Genomic DNA, 14899 nt, shown 5'->3' on the forward strand with positions numbered 1-14899 from the left:
GCAGTCACACACATACACACACATGCAGTCACGCACATACACACACACGCAGTCACGCACATACACACACATGCAGTCACGCACATACACACACGTGCAGTCACGCACATACACACATATGCAGTCACGCACATACACACACATGCAATCACACACATACACACACATGCAGTCACGCACATACACACACATACGCAGTCACACACATACACACACATACGCAGTGACACACATACACACACATGCAGTCACACACATACACACACATGCAGTCACACACATACACACACATGCAGTCACGCACATACACACACATACGCAGTCACACACATACACAGTCACACACATACACACACACGCAGTCACACACATACACACACATGCAGTCACGCACATACACACACATGCAGTCACGCACATACACACACACGCAGTCACGCACATACACACATGCAGTCACACACATACACACACATGCAGTCACGCACATACACACACATATGCAGTCACGCACATACACACACATGCAGTCACGCACATACACACACATGCAGTCACGCACATACACTCACATGCAGTCACGCACATACACTCACATGCAGTCACGCACATACACACACATGCAGTCACACACATACACACACATGCAGTCACGCACATACACACATGCAGTCACACACATACACACACATGCAGTCACGCACATACACACACATGCAGTCACACACATACACACACACGCAGTCACGCACATACACACACATGCAGTCACGCACATACACACATGCAGTCACACACATACACACACGTGCAGTCACGCACATACACACATGCAGTCACACACATACACACACATGCAGTCACGCACATACACACACATGCAGTCACGCACATACACACACATGCAGTCACGCACATACACACACACGCAGTCACGCACATACACACATGCAGTCACACACATACACACACACGCAGTCACGCACATACACACATGCAGTCACACACATACACACACACGCAGTCACGCACATACACACACATGCAGTCACGCACATACACACATGCAGTCACACACATACACACACGTGCAGTCACGCACATACACACATGCAGTCACACACATACACACACATGCAGTCACGCACATACACACACATGCAGTCACGCACATACACACACATGCAGTCACGCACATACACACACATGCAGTCACACACACATGCAGTCACACACATACACACACATGCAGTCACACACAGACACACACATGCAGTCACGCACATACACTCACATGCAGTCACGCTCATACACACACTTGCAGTCACGCACATACATTCACATGCAGTCACGCACATACACACACACATGCAGTCATGCACATACACACACATGCAGTCACGCACATACACTCACATGCAGTCGCGCACATACACTCACATGCAGTCACGCACATACACTCACATGCAGTCACGCACATACACACACATGCAGTCACACACATACACACACATGCAGTCACGCACATACACACACATGCAATCACACACATACACACACATGCAGTCACGCACATACACACACATACGCAGTCACACACATACACACACATACGCAGTGACACACATACACACACATGCAGTCACGCACATACACACACATGCAATCACGCACATGCACACACATGCAGTCACGCACATACACACACATACGCAATCACACACATACACACACATACGCAGTGACACACATACACACACATGCAGTCACGCACATACACACACATGCAGTCACACACGTACACACACATGCAGTCACACACATACACACACATGCAGTCACGCACATACACACACATGCAGTCACGCACATACACACACATACGCAGTCACACACATACACACACACGCAGTCACACACATACACACACATGCAGTCACGCACATACACACACATGCAGTCACGCACATACACACACACGCAGTCACGCACATACACACATGCAGTCACACACATACACACACATGCAGTCACGCACATACACACACATGCAGTCACGCACATACACACACATACGCAGTCACGCACATACGCATGCAGTCTTGCAAATACACAAACATGCAGTCAACACTCAGTCACGCACACACGTAGTCTTGTATACACATGCAGTCTTTTACACAAGCAGTCACACACACGCAGTCACATACACTCACGCGGTCATGCACACAGTCAGACACCAGCAGGCATGCGCACACATGGTCATACACACACGGTCATGCACATGCAGTCACGCATATACGCACACGGAGTCACGTATACACATGCAGACTTGCACATATACGGGTCGCAGAAATGTGCGCACACAAACGTATACAGACATATACAAAGACACATACAGACATAAACATATTTGAAGACATACAGAAAAATACATGTAAACAGACATATCACATATTACAACTGTGCTGGTCTCAGAGATGGTCTTCAATGTCCAAGGGCTACTAAATGGATTTGATGCTTACATTCATGTGATAATTTACCCCATACTGTAAATAATACTAATATTAGTGGTTTCCCTGGGAAGAAGCTAAACCCCCCTAGCCACCGGTCTGAGGGTCCTTGGGATACTACAATTTAGGGTAAGCGGTCATAGGCCCTTTGGTCCATTATTCTGATACTTACACATTTGCTGATGGTGGCCCTGGGAGTTGGTATTTTAGCGGCACACTTAGTCTTATACTCTCACCACTTGCCCTATATAGATTACCTGGGTCAACCTGTTACCACTAGCCTAAAACACCCCGCTTTTCCCAGCCTATACCTTGCATAGAGCTATATATAATCTCTGATTGGTTTTCCCCTGGGGGGTTTCCTTACACTTACCCCTATGCACACTGTTTTTGTCTTTATTGTCTATTTGCTATTATGTATACATCTGTATTTAATAAAGATTTTGTCATATTTTTGCATAAGAAACTCCTAGTTTCTCTGTTTTTTTCCAAATTATACTAATATTAGTGGTTTCCCTAGGAGCATCAGGACCTAAGATGTTATTATACAGATGAGGGAACACTGCGAAAAATGTAATAATCTATAGTAAGGGGTATATTGGGCCTCATTTACCCCAAAAATGTCCTTGTTATCCATCCCAAGAAGTCAGAGCTCAGTGTAATGAGTACAATGCCGCACGTTACTAAATCATTGTGACGTCTATAAACATGGACCAGTGCATCCTACTGTAAACTCTAGACATATTAGCTGTCATCCAAAGAGCACCATGACCTAAAGAATCAGGGGAATCTTGGGGTGATGGCTGATAAATCTGCTTTTTAAAAATAAAATAAAAAAAATAAAAAAATTGAGGTTTTATTACTATTGATAACAAAGCCAATTTTAATATCAGACAGTATTTCTGAATAAGGCCTAATGTTACCCCTACTATTGTTAAAATATTAGCTGTCACCCCAAAGCCAAAACCAGGTGAGGAACAATCAGAAGAAAGGTATAATAGAAACAAGTCACCAATTCTGCATTTATCACCCACTCCTGGTCTTGGCTCCCACTCCTGAGAAAAAATACTGACTGAATACTGACCAAATACTGATAGTGGGGCCGTGGCCTAAGAGCTAAAGTCGGTCTCAGGGGGTAGGTAAGCCTTTTTATCATGCTCCCCCACTGCTAACTTATAAAGGAGGCAGAAAAGCGTTTGCCGACATATGATGTAATAGCTCCTCCAATGTCAGGTCTCTATGTATGGAGCAGGTTCAGGAGCTGAGCCCGCATCATACTGGGCAGATGCCTGTACACATAACACCGACAATGAATGGGGTATAGCTACACATCCAGGAAAAAAATACATGTGTATAATCATTAAGGTCCACTGGACCACAATTCAAGTATGAAATGACCTACAACAATCCAGTAAGGATTAAATAATACAGCAGACATAATGGAGTAAATTCTTTATTTGGATAAATCAGTGATCAGACATAGAAAAATACGTTAAAAAACATGTAATTGACAACTATACATTAAAACACACGTGGGGTGTAGAGACACAGCCTATGTATTGAATAGTGGTTCTCCCTAGGACGCACATATATTGGATTTCATCCAGTAAATACATGAATACAAGTAAATTAACACCATCGATATATTAAATACATAAAGTGCAAGTGCAGATATATATATGTATATACCAGAATAACATCAAAGAGAAAAACAGTACATCTAATATAATAAATAGGAAAAATCTCATATAATTCTTGTGACACATAACTTGAATATATGGCCGTAATAATGTACATAGTGCAAAAGTCATTGGCCAACATAAGAATAAATATCAGGATATAATGAAGAAATAAAGATGGGATGAGCCAAATCCAGAGGCAGTATGGCATGAGCAGGGTAGGGCTGTGTGACCTCCACCCACAGGCGTTTTGCTCGCGGTTCTACAGGGAGATGCCTGTACACAGCCGGCATCTGTAACCGCAGCCATCAGGGATTGTTCTGATCGCTGCTGTTACACTGATCACTGGCTGCGGATGGATTATCATGGCAGCTGACTATGAGAACTACTAGGATGAGTGTAAAAATAAATGTTCCTGTGCTGAGATAATCTTATAAATGTGCCCCTGCTGTGTACTGTGTAATGGCCGTGTCTGACCGTGCTGGACAATGGTCTGATCATACCACAGCTCCTGGGCAGGAGGAAGCAAAAGAGGATACAGACAGGATCACAAATGATTATTTCTTTCAGGAAAAATATTGCTTAAAAACAGACAGCAAAATGTTTTGCCTCACAAAATGAATCAGCTGTGATCCCGTGTTGTAATGTCTGTATACTCTTTTGTGTCCTCCCCTGCCCAGGAGCTGTGGTATGATCAGACCATGGCCCTGTAAGGTCAGACACATCCATTACACAGTACAAACCAGGGGCACATTTATAAGATTATCTCAGCACAGGAACATGTTTTTAACACATCCAATTGTAGAACTTATTTTTACTCCAAGATCTATTAGTTAAAATGTACTTTGTTTGTGGGAAAACCCTTTAAATTCCATAAGAGGACTGAAAAAATAAAGTAAACATACATAAAAAAGTGTTAAAAATATAAACCAAATAAAAACTTATAACAATTTGAATCAACCCTTTTCCTTTATTAAGTATAAAAAAAATAATTATATTATTATCAAAATATTCAATTAAGTGTGTTTTTGGCCGACACACTTTCCTAACAAAAGGCAATAAAATGTGATCAAAACATCTCCCCACCTCACAAAAAAAAAGAATAAAACATTTGCAATGTTTTTTTATTTACAAATGTTCACATTTTTTTCATCACTAGTGTTGAGCATTCCGATACTGAAATATCGGGTATCAGCCGATATTCGCGGTATCGGAATTCCGATACTTAATTCCGATACTTTTACAATATCGAATACCGGAATCGGAAGTTCCCATAATGCCTGCGCTCTGCAGTGTCTCTGAAGGATGACAAGCTGGATGGCAGCGCTCAGCTGAGATCCAGCCTCTCATCAGAATGCCATCCCGGCGTGGGAGAATTCTCCTGATCGTTTAAAAGCCGGCGGGCGGTAAAAAGCCGCCGGCTTTTAAACAATCACACAGCCCCATACTGCTTCCCTGCAGCCTCCCACCCGATCCTCCGCTCCCCTCGCCACCTCCCATCCCGATCGTAAGTTAGGACCGGGCGGGGAGCGCAGCACCAAGGAGCGGGGAGCGAAGGACCCGGGCGGGGAAGTCGGCAGTGAAAAGACTTCACCGCCGGCTTTCCCGTTCTGTGCTGCGCTTTCCCGCCGGTTATTTCAAATGAACAGCTGAGGTATCAGGTGATGCTGATCAGCTGTTCATTTGAATTAGCCGCGGTGCCCTCAGAGGGTTCATGTGAGTTCATGCTTGACTGCATTGCATGAACTCACATGAACTTTCCCACGGTCGCACAGGTCAGCCTCACCTCCCAGACGATCAGCCCGTCATGATTGGTGTGTGTGGGTGTCTGTGCGTGTGTCTGCGAGTGTGTGCGGGGTGTCTGTGCGATGTCTGCGGGTGTGTGCGATGTCTGCGGGTGTGTGCGGGTGTGTGCTGTGTCTGTGCGATGTCTGCGGTGTCTGTGCGATGTCTGCGAGTGTGTGCGGTGTCTGTGCGATGTCTGCGAGTGTGTGCGATGTCTGCGAGTGTGTGCGGGGTGTCTGTGCGATGTCTGCGGGTGTGTGCGATGTCTGCGGGTGTGTGCGGTGTCTGTGCGATGTGTGCGGGTGTGTGCGGTGTCTGTGCGATGCCTTCTGTGTCTGTGCGAGGTCTGCGAGTGTGTGCGGTGTCTGTGCGATGTCTGCGAGTGTGTGCGGCGTCTGTGCGATGTCTGCGGGTGTGTGCGGTGTCTGTGCGATGTCTGCGAGTGTGTGCGGTGTCTGTGCGATGTCTGCGGGTGTGTGCGTGCAGGCAGACATAGGCCGATGTGACACTACTACTCCCATCGGCCTATGTCTGTCCCCCGTCCACTCGTGCCAGCAGGATCAGCTCGATGGGAGCAGTAGTCCCCATCAGCCTGATCCTGCTATTTAAATTGCCCTACTGTGTCCCCAATAAATGTTAAATACATGTCATTGGTGGCCAGTGGTTGCCTACAATAAATTAGTTCATACATTACCTGTCCCCGCCGATCGCCACCTAAAATAAAGTAAAAAATAAAAAACTACACCTATACTCACCTAGACACCTAATTCCCCGAAGCCATCGATCTCCTGTAATAAAATATAAAATAATAAACCACAACCTTATTCTTACCCCTCCGTAGTAGTCCACGAGTGTCCCACGATGATCTCCAGTTTAGAGCAGCCACATAGAATGTGACCGCTCTGAACCGCTGCCGCTACTAGAATGATGGGGCCGTAAAGCAGCCCCGTCATTGCATAAGCGGGTTCACCGGAGTTCAGGCAGCGCTGCTCCGGTTAGCTGCTTTACGGCCCTGCTGTATCGTGAGAAATTCCCACGGTACAGCACTGCCGTAAAGGAGGTCTCCGGAGCTGCGCTGCCTGAATGCACTCCGGTGACCTCAGTCAGTGGCTCCCGCTGCCGGGAGCGGACGTGTTCCCGGCAGCGTGAGCTTACAGCAGCCATGCACAGCTGTCACCATCTCCAGATGTGACAGCTGTGCATGGGAGATCAGCGCAGGAACGTGGACAGGTAACTATTTTTTTTTAGTAAACTAAGAATTAAATAAAATTGTGTGTTTTATTTCAAATAAATTATTTTTTTCTGGGTGTAGTGTGTTTTTTCTTTTTAACACTTTGTAGGTTAGTAATGGGGGTGTCTTATAGACGCCCATCATTACTAACCTGGGCTTCATGGCAGGTGGCGGTGACATGAACCCCAACCCTATTACCCCCTGCCACCGCACCAGGGCAGCGTGGAAGAGCGAGGCCAAGTGCCAGAATTGGCGCATCCTATGGATGTGCCATTTCTGGGGCGGCTGACGGTTGGTGTTTCTAGCCTGGGAGGGGGCCAATATTCATGGCACCCTTCCTGGGCTATTAATATCAGCCCCCAGCTGTCTGCCTAGCCTTTGCTAGCTATTAAATAGGGGGTCCCCCATTTTAATAGCTAGTAAAGGCTAGGTATTCAGCTGGGGGCTGATATTAGTAGTCTGGGAAGCTCCGTGGGTATTACCCACTTCCCAGGCTTCAAACATCTGCCCCAGCCGTCTGCTTAACTTCCGCTAGAGCCTAAAATTATGGGGGATCCCACGCCAATTTTATTTTAAATAAATACTTTATTTTAACACTAAATGACATTTGAGGAGTTAATAAAGATGCAGTCCCTAAATTATTATTTATTTTTGAATTAATTTTTCCCAAAAATTTTGACGTGGGCTTTGCCATATTTTTGTATGCCAGCCAGGTACAGCATCCAGCTTCTATGAACGCGCCATTTTCCGGGGTGGCTGCGGACTGCAATTTGCACCAGGGGGGGGGGGGCCCAGAAAGCTTGGGCCTCCCTGCGCTGCAGATTCCATCCCCCAGCTGCCTAGTTGTACCTGGCTGGACACACAAATAGGGAGAAGCCCCACGTATTTTTTTTTTTAATTATTTCAGGAAATTCATGAAATAATTAAAAAAAAATTGATGTGGGGCTTCGCCCTATATTTGTGTCCAGCCAGGTACAGCAGGCAGGAACGGGCTGCCCCCAACCACCAGCTGCCTATTTGTACCTGGTTGGACTCAACAATATAGGGAAGCCCTTTTTTTCTTAATTATTTCATGAATTTCATGAAATAATAAAAAAAAAAAATACGTGGGGCTTCGCCCTATTTTTGTGTCCAGCCAGGTACAACTAGGCAGCTGGGGGCTGGAATCCGCAGCGCAGGGAGGCCCAAGCTTTCTGGGCCCACACGCAGCAAATTGCAGTCCGCAGCCATCCCGGAAAATGGCGCGTTCATAGAAGCACCATCTTCTGGCGCTGTACCCAACTCATCCAGGGCCCTGGTGCGGTGGCTCACTGGGTAATAAAGGGGTTAGGGCCAGCTTGGCATTATCAGCTGGCCCTAAGCCCGAAATTCATGGGGTCACGCCAATATTAGACATGACCACCATGAATTTCTAGTAAAGTATTTAAAAAAAACACAACACCCAGAAAAAAGTCCTTTAATTGAAATAAACACACAATTCTTTATTGTTCTAAATTAAACTATACTTACCATCACGCCCATTCCAGCTGAAGCCAACGATCTCCTGCAATAAAAGAAAAATAATAAAGCAACCTCATCCTTACCTTTCCATGGTTCCCAGGACAGCTTCAGCTCTGCTACATCGAGATGACAGGCTGGACCGCAGCAGAACGCTGCCATCCAGCCTGTCATCCCGCGGACACTGAGAAGCGCAGGCATGCTTGCGCTCCTCAGTGTCTGTGACGGCATAAAGATGAGCCGAGGTCATGTCCAATGAACTCGGCTCACCTCATGCACGTCACTGACAGCGTGGGAAAATTCTCCTGCACTCAGCGCTTCAGCGTGAGAATTTTCCCACGCTGTCAGTGACGTGAATGAGGTGAGGTCATGTCCAATGAACTCAGCTCACCTCATGCACGTCACTGACAGCGTGGGAAAATTCTCACGCTGAAGCGCTGAGTGCAGGAGAATTCTCCCACGCTGTCAGTGACGTGTATGAGGTGAGCTGAGTTCATTGGACATGACCTCGGCTCATCTGGATGCCGTCACAGAGAGACACTGAGGAGCGCAAGCATGCCTGCGCTTCTCAGTGTCCGCGGGATGACAGGCTGGATGGCAGCGTTCTGCTGCGGTCCAGCCTGTCATCTCGATGTAGCAGAGCTGAAGCTGTCGTGGGAACCATGGAAAGGTAAGGATGATGTTGGTTTATTATTTTTCTTTTATTGCAGGAGATCGTTGGCTTCAGCTGGAATGGGCGTGATGGTAAGTAGAGTTTAATTTAGAACAATAAAGAATTGTGTGTTTATTTCAATTAAAGGACTTTATTCTGGGTGTTTGTGTTTTTTTTTTTAACTTTGACTATGGGGTTAGTAATGGGGGTGTCTTATAGACGCCTCTCCATTACTAACCTGGGCTTGATGTCAGCTGGCATTATAAGCTGACATCAACCCCAAACCTATTAACCCACTGCCACCGCTACAGGGCAGTGGAAAGAGCGAGGCTAAGTGCCAGAATTGGCGCATCCTATGGATGCGCCATTTCTGGGGCGGCTGACGGCTGGTGTTTCTAGCCTGGGAGGGGGCCAATATTCATGGAACCCTTCCTGGGCTATTAATATCAGCCCCCATCTGTCTGCCTAGCCTTTGCTAGCTATTAAATTAGGGGGGACCCCACGTCATTTTTTTTGGGGGGTCCCCCATTTTAATAGCTAGTAAAGGCTAGGTATTCAGCTGGGAGCTGATATTAGTAGCCTGGGAAGCTCCGTGGGTATTACCCCCTTCCCAGGCTTCAAACATCTGCCCCAGCTGTCTGCTTAACCTCCGCTAGAGACTAAAATTAAGGGGAACCCCACGCCAATTTTTTTTTAAATAAATCCTTATTTTAACACTAAATGACAAGTACAGTAATCAACACTGTCACTGTACTTCATATATATGTGACTGACATGTTTCTATCTATCTAATCTATGTGTGAAGCTCTATTCTTTCTGTTGTAAATTGTCGGGTAAAGGTGTATGCCGCTGATGAATTGCCGGCTTTTCGCATAATACATTCTACATTATACTTAGTTGTTTTACTTCATGTAGAATTAACCTACAAGGAAAGAAAGGGTTTATTTTCATTCCGATATTTGTGTCCCATTGACTTGCATTGGTTTCCGGTATCGGAATCTGCGATATCCGATACTTTTTGGGTATCGGTCCGATCCAATCCGATACGATATTTCCTGATATCGGAAGGTATCGCTCAACACTACTGATAAGTCCAAATTTGAGATCTTTCGTTCCAACCACTGTGACTTTGTGCGACGCAGAAAAGGTGAACGGATGGACTCTACATGCCTGGTTCCCACCGTGAAGCATGGAGAAGGAGGTGTGATGGTGTGGGGGTGCTTTGCTGGTGACACTGTTGGGGATTTATTCAAAATTTAAGGCATACTGAACCAGCATGGCTACCACAGCATCTTGCAGCGGCATGCTATTCCATCCGGTTTGCGTTTAGTTGGACCATCATTTATTTCTCAACAGGACAATGACCCCAAACACACCTCCAGGCTGTGTAAGGGCTATTTGACCAAGAGGGAGAGTGATGGGGTGCTACGCCAGATGACCTGGCCTCCACAGTCACCAGACCTGAACCCAATCGAGATGGTTTGGGGTGAGCTGGACCGCAGAGTGAAGGCAAAAGGGCCAACAAGGGCTAAGCATCTCTGGGAACTCCGTCAAGATTGTTAGAAGACCATTTCCCGTGACTACTGTACCTCTTGAAGCTCATCAAGAGAATGCCAAGAGTGTGCAAAGCAGTCATCAAAGCAAAAGGTGGCTACTTTGAAGAACCTAGAATATAAGACATATTTTCAGTTGTTTCACACTTTTTTGTTAAGTATATAATTCCACATTTGTTAATTCATACTTTTGATGCCTTCAGTGTGAATGTACAATTTTCAGAGTCATGAAAATACAGAAAAATCTTTAAATAAACTTTTGGTCTGTACTGTATATATAATATAATGCTACATGTCTCCCTCTGTCTGAAGCCTTTAAAGACATGGCAAGTGCTACATGCCTGCGCAGTCTGGCTCTAGACAGAAGAACCTATTACGTTACAGGTAAGAGGAGTGTATGGCGCCGGAGATTGCGGTATGCGTAGACACTGAAGACATACCGCGATCTCCGGCGCCATACTTACCTGACCGGGAGGAGCGTTGCAGCGGCGTTTCTCTTCTCGCCGGAGACCAGGGCAGGAGTGAAGGTGTTGGAATCGGCACATGTGCATACCACTATCCGGCGCCATTTTACTGAAGACATATTTGCAGTGTGTCTTCAGTAAAATGGCGTTGAACAGCACGGTATGGTCACGCGCGTACTCTGGCGCCGCACTGCTCCCCTGGCAGAACAGGATACAGTAGCACTGGAGCACAGGGAAGAAAGGTGAGTATGTGTTTATTTTTTTGTATGTGTGCACCGTGAAAGGGATGAGGGGTGCCATACATACCAGGAATGGGGTGTGACGGGTACCATACATACCAGGAAAGGGGTGTGAGGGGTACCATACATACCAGGAAAGGGGTGTGAGGGGACCATGCATACCAGGATTGGGGGATGAGGGGTACAATGTATACCAGGATTTGGGGGGTGACTGAACCATGAAAACCAGGATTGGGGGGTGAGGGGTGCCATACATACCAGGATTGGGGGGTGAGGGGTGCCATACATACCAGGATTGGGGGGTGAGGGGTGCCATACATACCAGGACTTGGGGGGTGACTGAACCATGAAAACCAGGATTGGGGGGTGAGGGGTGCCATACATACCAGGATTGGGGGGTGAGTGGTGCCATACATACCAGGATTGGGGGGTGAGGGGTACCATGCATACCAGGATAGGAAAGTGGGGTTCCAAGCATACCAGAATAGGGATGAGGGGTACCATGCATACCAGGATTGGGGGATGAGGGGACCATGCATACCAGGATTGGGGGATGAGGGGACCATGCATACCAGGATTGGGGGATGAGGAGGCCATACATACCAGGATTGGGGATGAGAGAGTCATGCATACCAGGATTGGAGACGAGAGAGCCATGCATACCAGGATGGGGGATGAGGAGGCCATACATACCAGGATTGGGGGATGAGGGGTACCATACATACCCGGATTGGGATGAGGGGTGCCATGTATACCAAGATGAGGGGTACCATAAATACAAGAATAGGAATGAGGGGTACCATGCATACCAGGATGAGGGATGGGTTGCCATGCATACCAGGATGAGGGGTAACATACATAACAGGATAGGGATGAGGTGCACCATAAATACCAAGATGAGGGATGGGGTGCCATGCACATCAGGAAGAGGGATTGAGTGCCATACATACCAGGATTGGCGAATGAGCAGTGCCATACATACCAGGATGAGAGATGGGGTGCCATGCATACCGGATTGGGATGAGGGGGTGCCATGCATACCCGGATTGGGGTGAGGGGTGCCATGCATACCCGGATTGGGGATGAGGGGACAGGATGGGGGCAGCACAAATACCAGGATGGGGGGCAGCACATACCAGCATGGGAGACCATATACCAATAAAAATGCTCGCCACCCGGGCGTAGAACAGGTTCAATAGCTAGTGTGTGTGTATATATATATATATATATATATATACATATATATATATATATATATATATATATATATATATATATTTATAACATGGTTGCCAAAAATAAAAAATCCTAATGATTGCACAGATACGTAGCACAATGTGAATGTTAATCTATATAATTGACATTAACTAAGGGGAAATGTAAGCGTCTGTAGAACTACTAAAAGGATATCTTCATAGTGTGACAAAGTCTCTGGTAGTGTGTCAGAAGGGAGGTATGTGTCGCTGAGACTCTTAGACTCAGTGATGTGAAAACATGCAAGTTCTCATGCACAAGTAGGTGCAGAGAGAGTTAATAGAACGATATTTACAAGGGAATGTTTTCAGTGGATAACGAAAGTGTAGGGAGGAACGTTATCCACCTTCATTCCAATCAGGGGAGTGTCTGGGCTTTAAATAGTCAGCCCTGACACTCAGGTGTGTTCAGTACCTGGGGAAACTTTGTTCTAGGAAGGAGCTAGCACATGCTGTGATGAACCTGTGTGTAGCTAATTGTGAGTGGCCAGACCTTGGCCGAGATAAGGACTCTGCTGAAAGTTCTGAAAGTTTTGCATTTAGTTTTGTCTCTTTAGCTGAATGGGCTGTGTTTTTATTTATGGACTCAAGGGTAGTTTATGACTGCTAAATAAACTAACATGAGAATTTAAAGAGACAGTATCTTGTGTTTTACCTACGCATACAGCCGAGCTTGTCGCTATACCACAATAGACTCACAAGCCCAAGTGGGTACTCATATATAGTATATAATATTAAGCTCTATAAGGAATCTCCTATAAAATAAAACATCCAAAATGGATGTTTTGGGGGCCCCTGATGAAGCAAGGACGAAAGGTACATTGGTGCACATAGGACCACATCCCACATTTACTCACTTGGACATTTAAGTTGCCTTGTAACTACTGCTCCTCCATTTTGAATGTATTATTTTATAGGAGATTCTTTATAGAGCTTAATATTATATACTATATATGTGTACTCACTTGGGCTTGTGAGTGTAAGAAGCTATCTTCTTAGTAGTTCTAAAAACACTTACATTTTCCCTTGGTTATTGTCACCTATATAGATTAACATGCACATTGTGCTACATATGCGTGCAATCATTAGGATTTTTTTTGGCAACCATGTTATAGGCATATATCTAATATATATAATTGTCTTATCCCGTCAACCTGTCTGTCTGTCCAGAAAATCCCGCGTCGCTGATTGGTCCACGACGCGGATGGCGGCCGTTAGCGGCTCATCTGCTGCACGGAGGTCAGCGGCGATGCAGCCGGGATATGACCGGCGGCGCCGCTGACCTCCATGCGGCTACCGTCGGGAGATCAGCGGCTAGGACTGCTGATCTCCCGACGGTAAGTGTGAAGGGAGGACCGGGGAGCGGCGCCGCCGGTCGGGATACTTCTGCTGCGAGCAGCCGGTCATCTCCCGCAGCGCCGCTCCCCGGTCCTCACTAATACAATTCGCTGATTGGTCGCGGCCAATCAGCGATATTGGCGCCAAATTTAAAACCGCTGTGCTGATTGCGCCCGGTGTACCGCATTCATATTCTAGAATACCCGATGCGTTTGAATCGGGCCACCATCTAGTATATATATATATATATATATTCACTAATGTCTCTATATATGTGATACTCATGAGTTGGTGACTTGGGGTCCTCCAATGTTATACTCTGTAGAATTGTCTTTTAATTTTTGCAATATTTATTTTAGCATCAATAAGCACCTATTGTTCCATTTTGGTGGTATCTACAGTCATATATATGTATATACATACAGCAATATATATACTGTATAAGATCTGATGTCTGTAGTCACAGTATGTCAGCAATGTACAGTATGTACTTTATTGTGCACTGACATTAGATCATATATGCCCTGGACTGATCCTGCACCGACTACCAGACATCACATTGTATAGATGGCAGTATAGATATAATCTGTGATGTCCTGTACAGGGCCGGCTCCAGGTTTTCGTAGGCTCAAAAGAGTCTCAGTGGCCCCTTTAACACATACCACAATTCATGATGCACAGATAAGGCGGAGAAATAT

This window comes from Phyllobates terribilis, unplaced genomic scaffold, assembly GCF_046119375.1.
Source record: "Phyllobates terribilis strain yellow unplaced genomic scaffold, ASM4611937v1 Scaffold_27__1_contigs__length_16484149, whole genome shotgun sequence".
Classification (NCBI taxonomy): Eukaryota; Metazoa; Chordata; class Amphibia; order Anura; family Dendrobatidae; genus Phyllobates; species Phyllobates terribilis.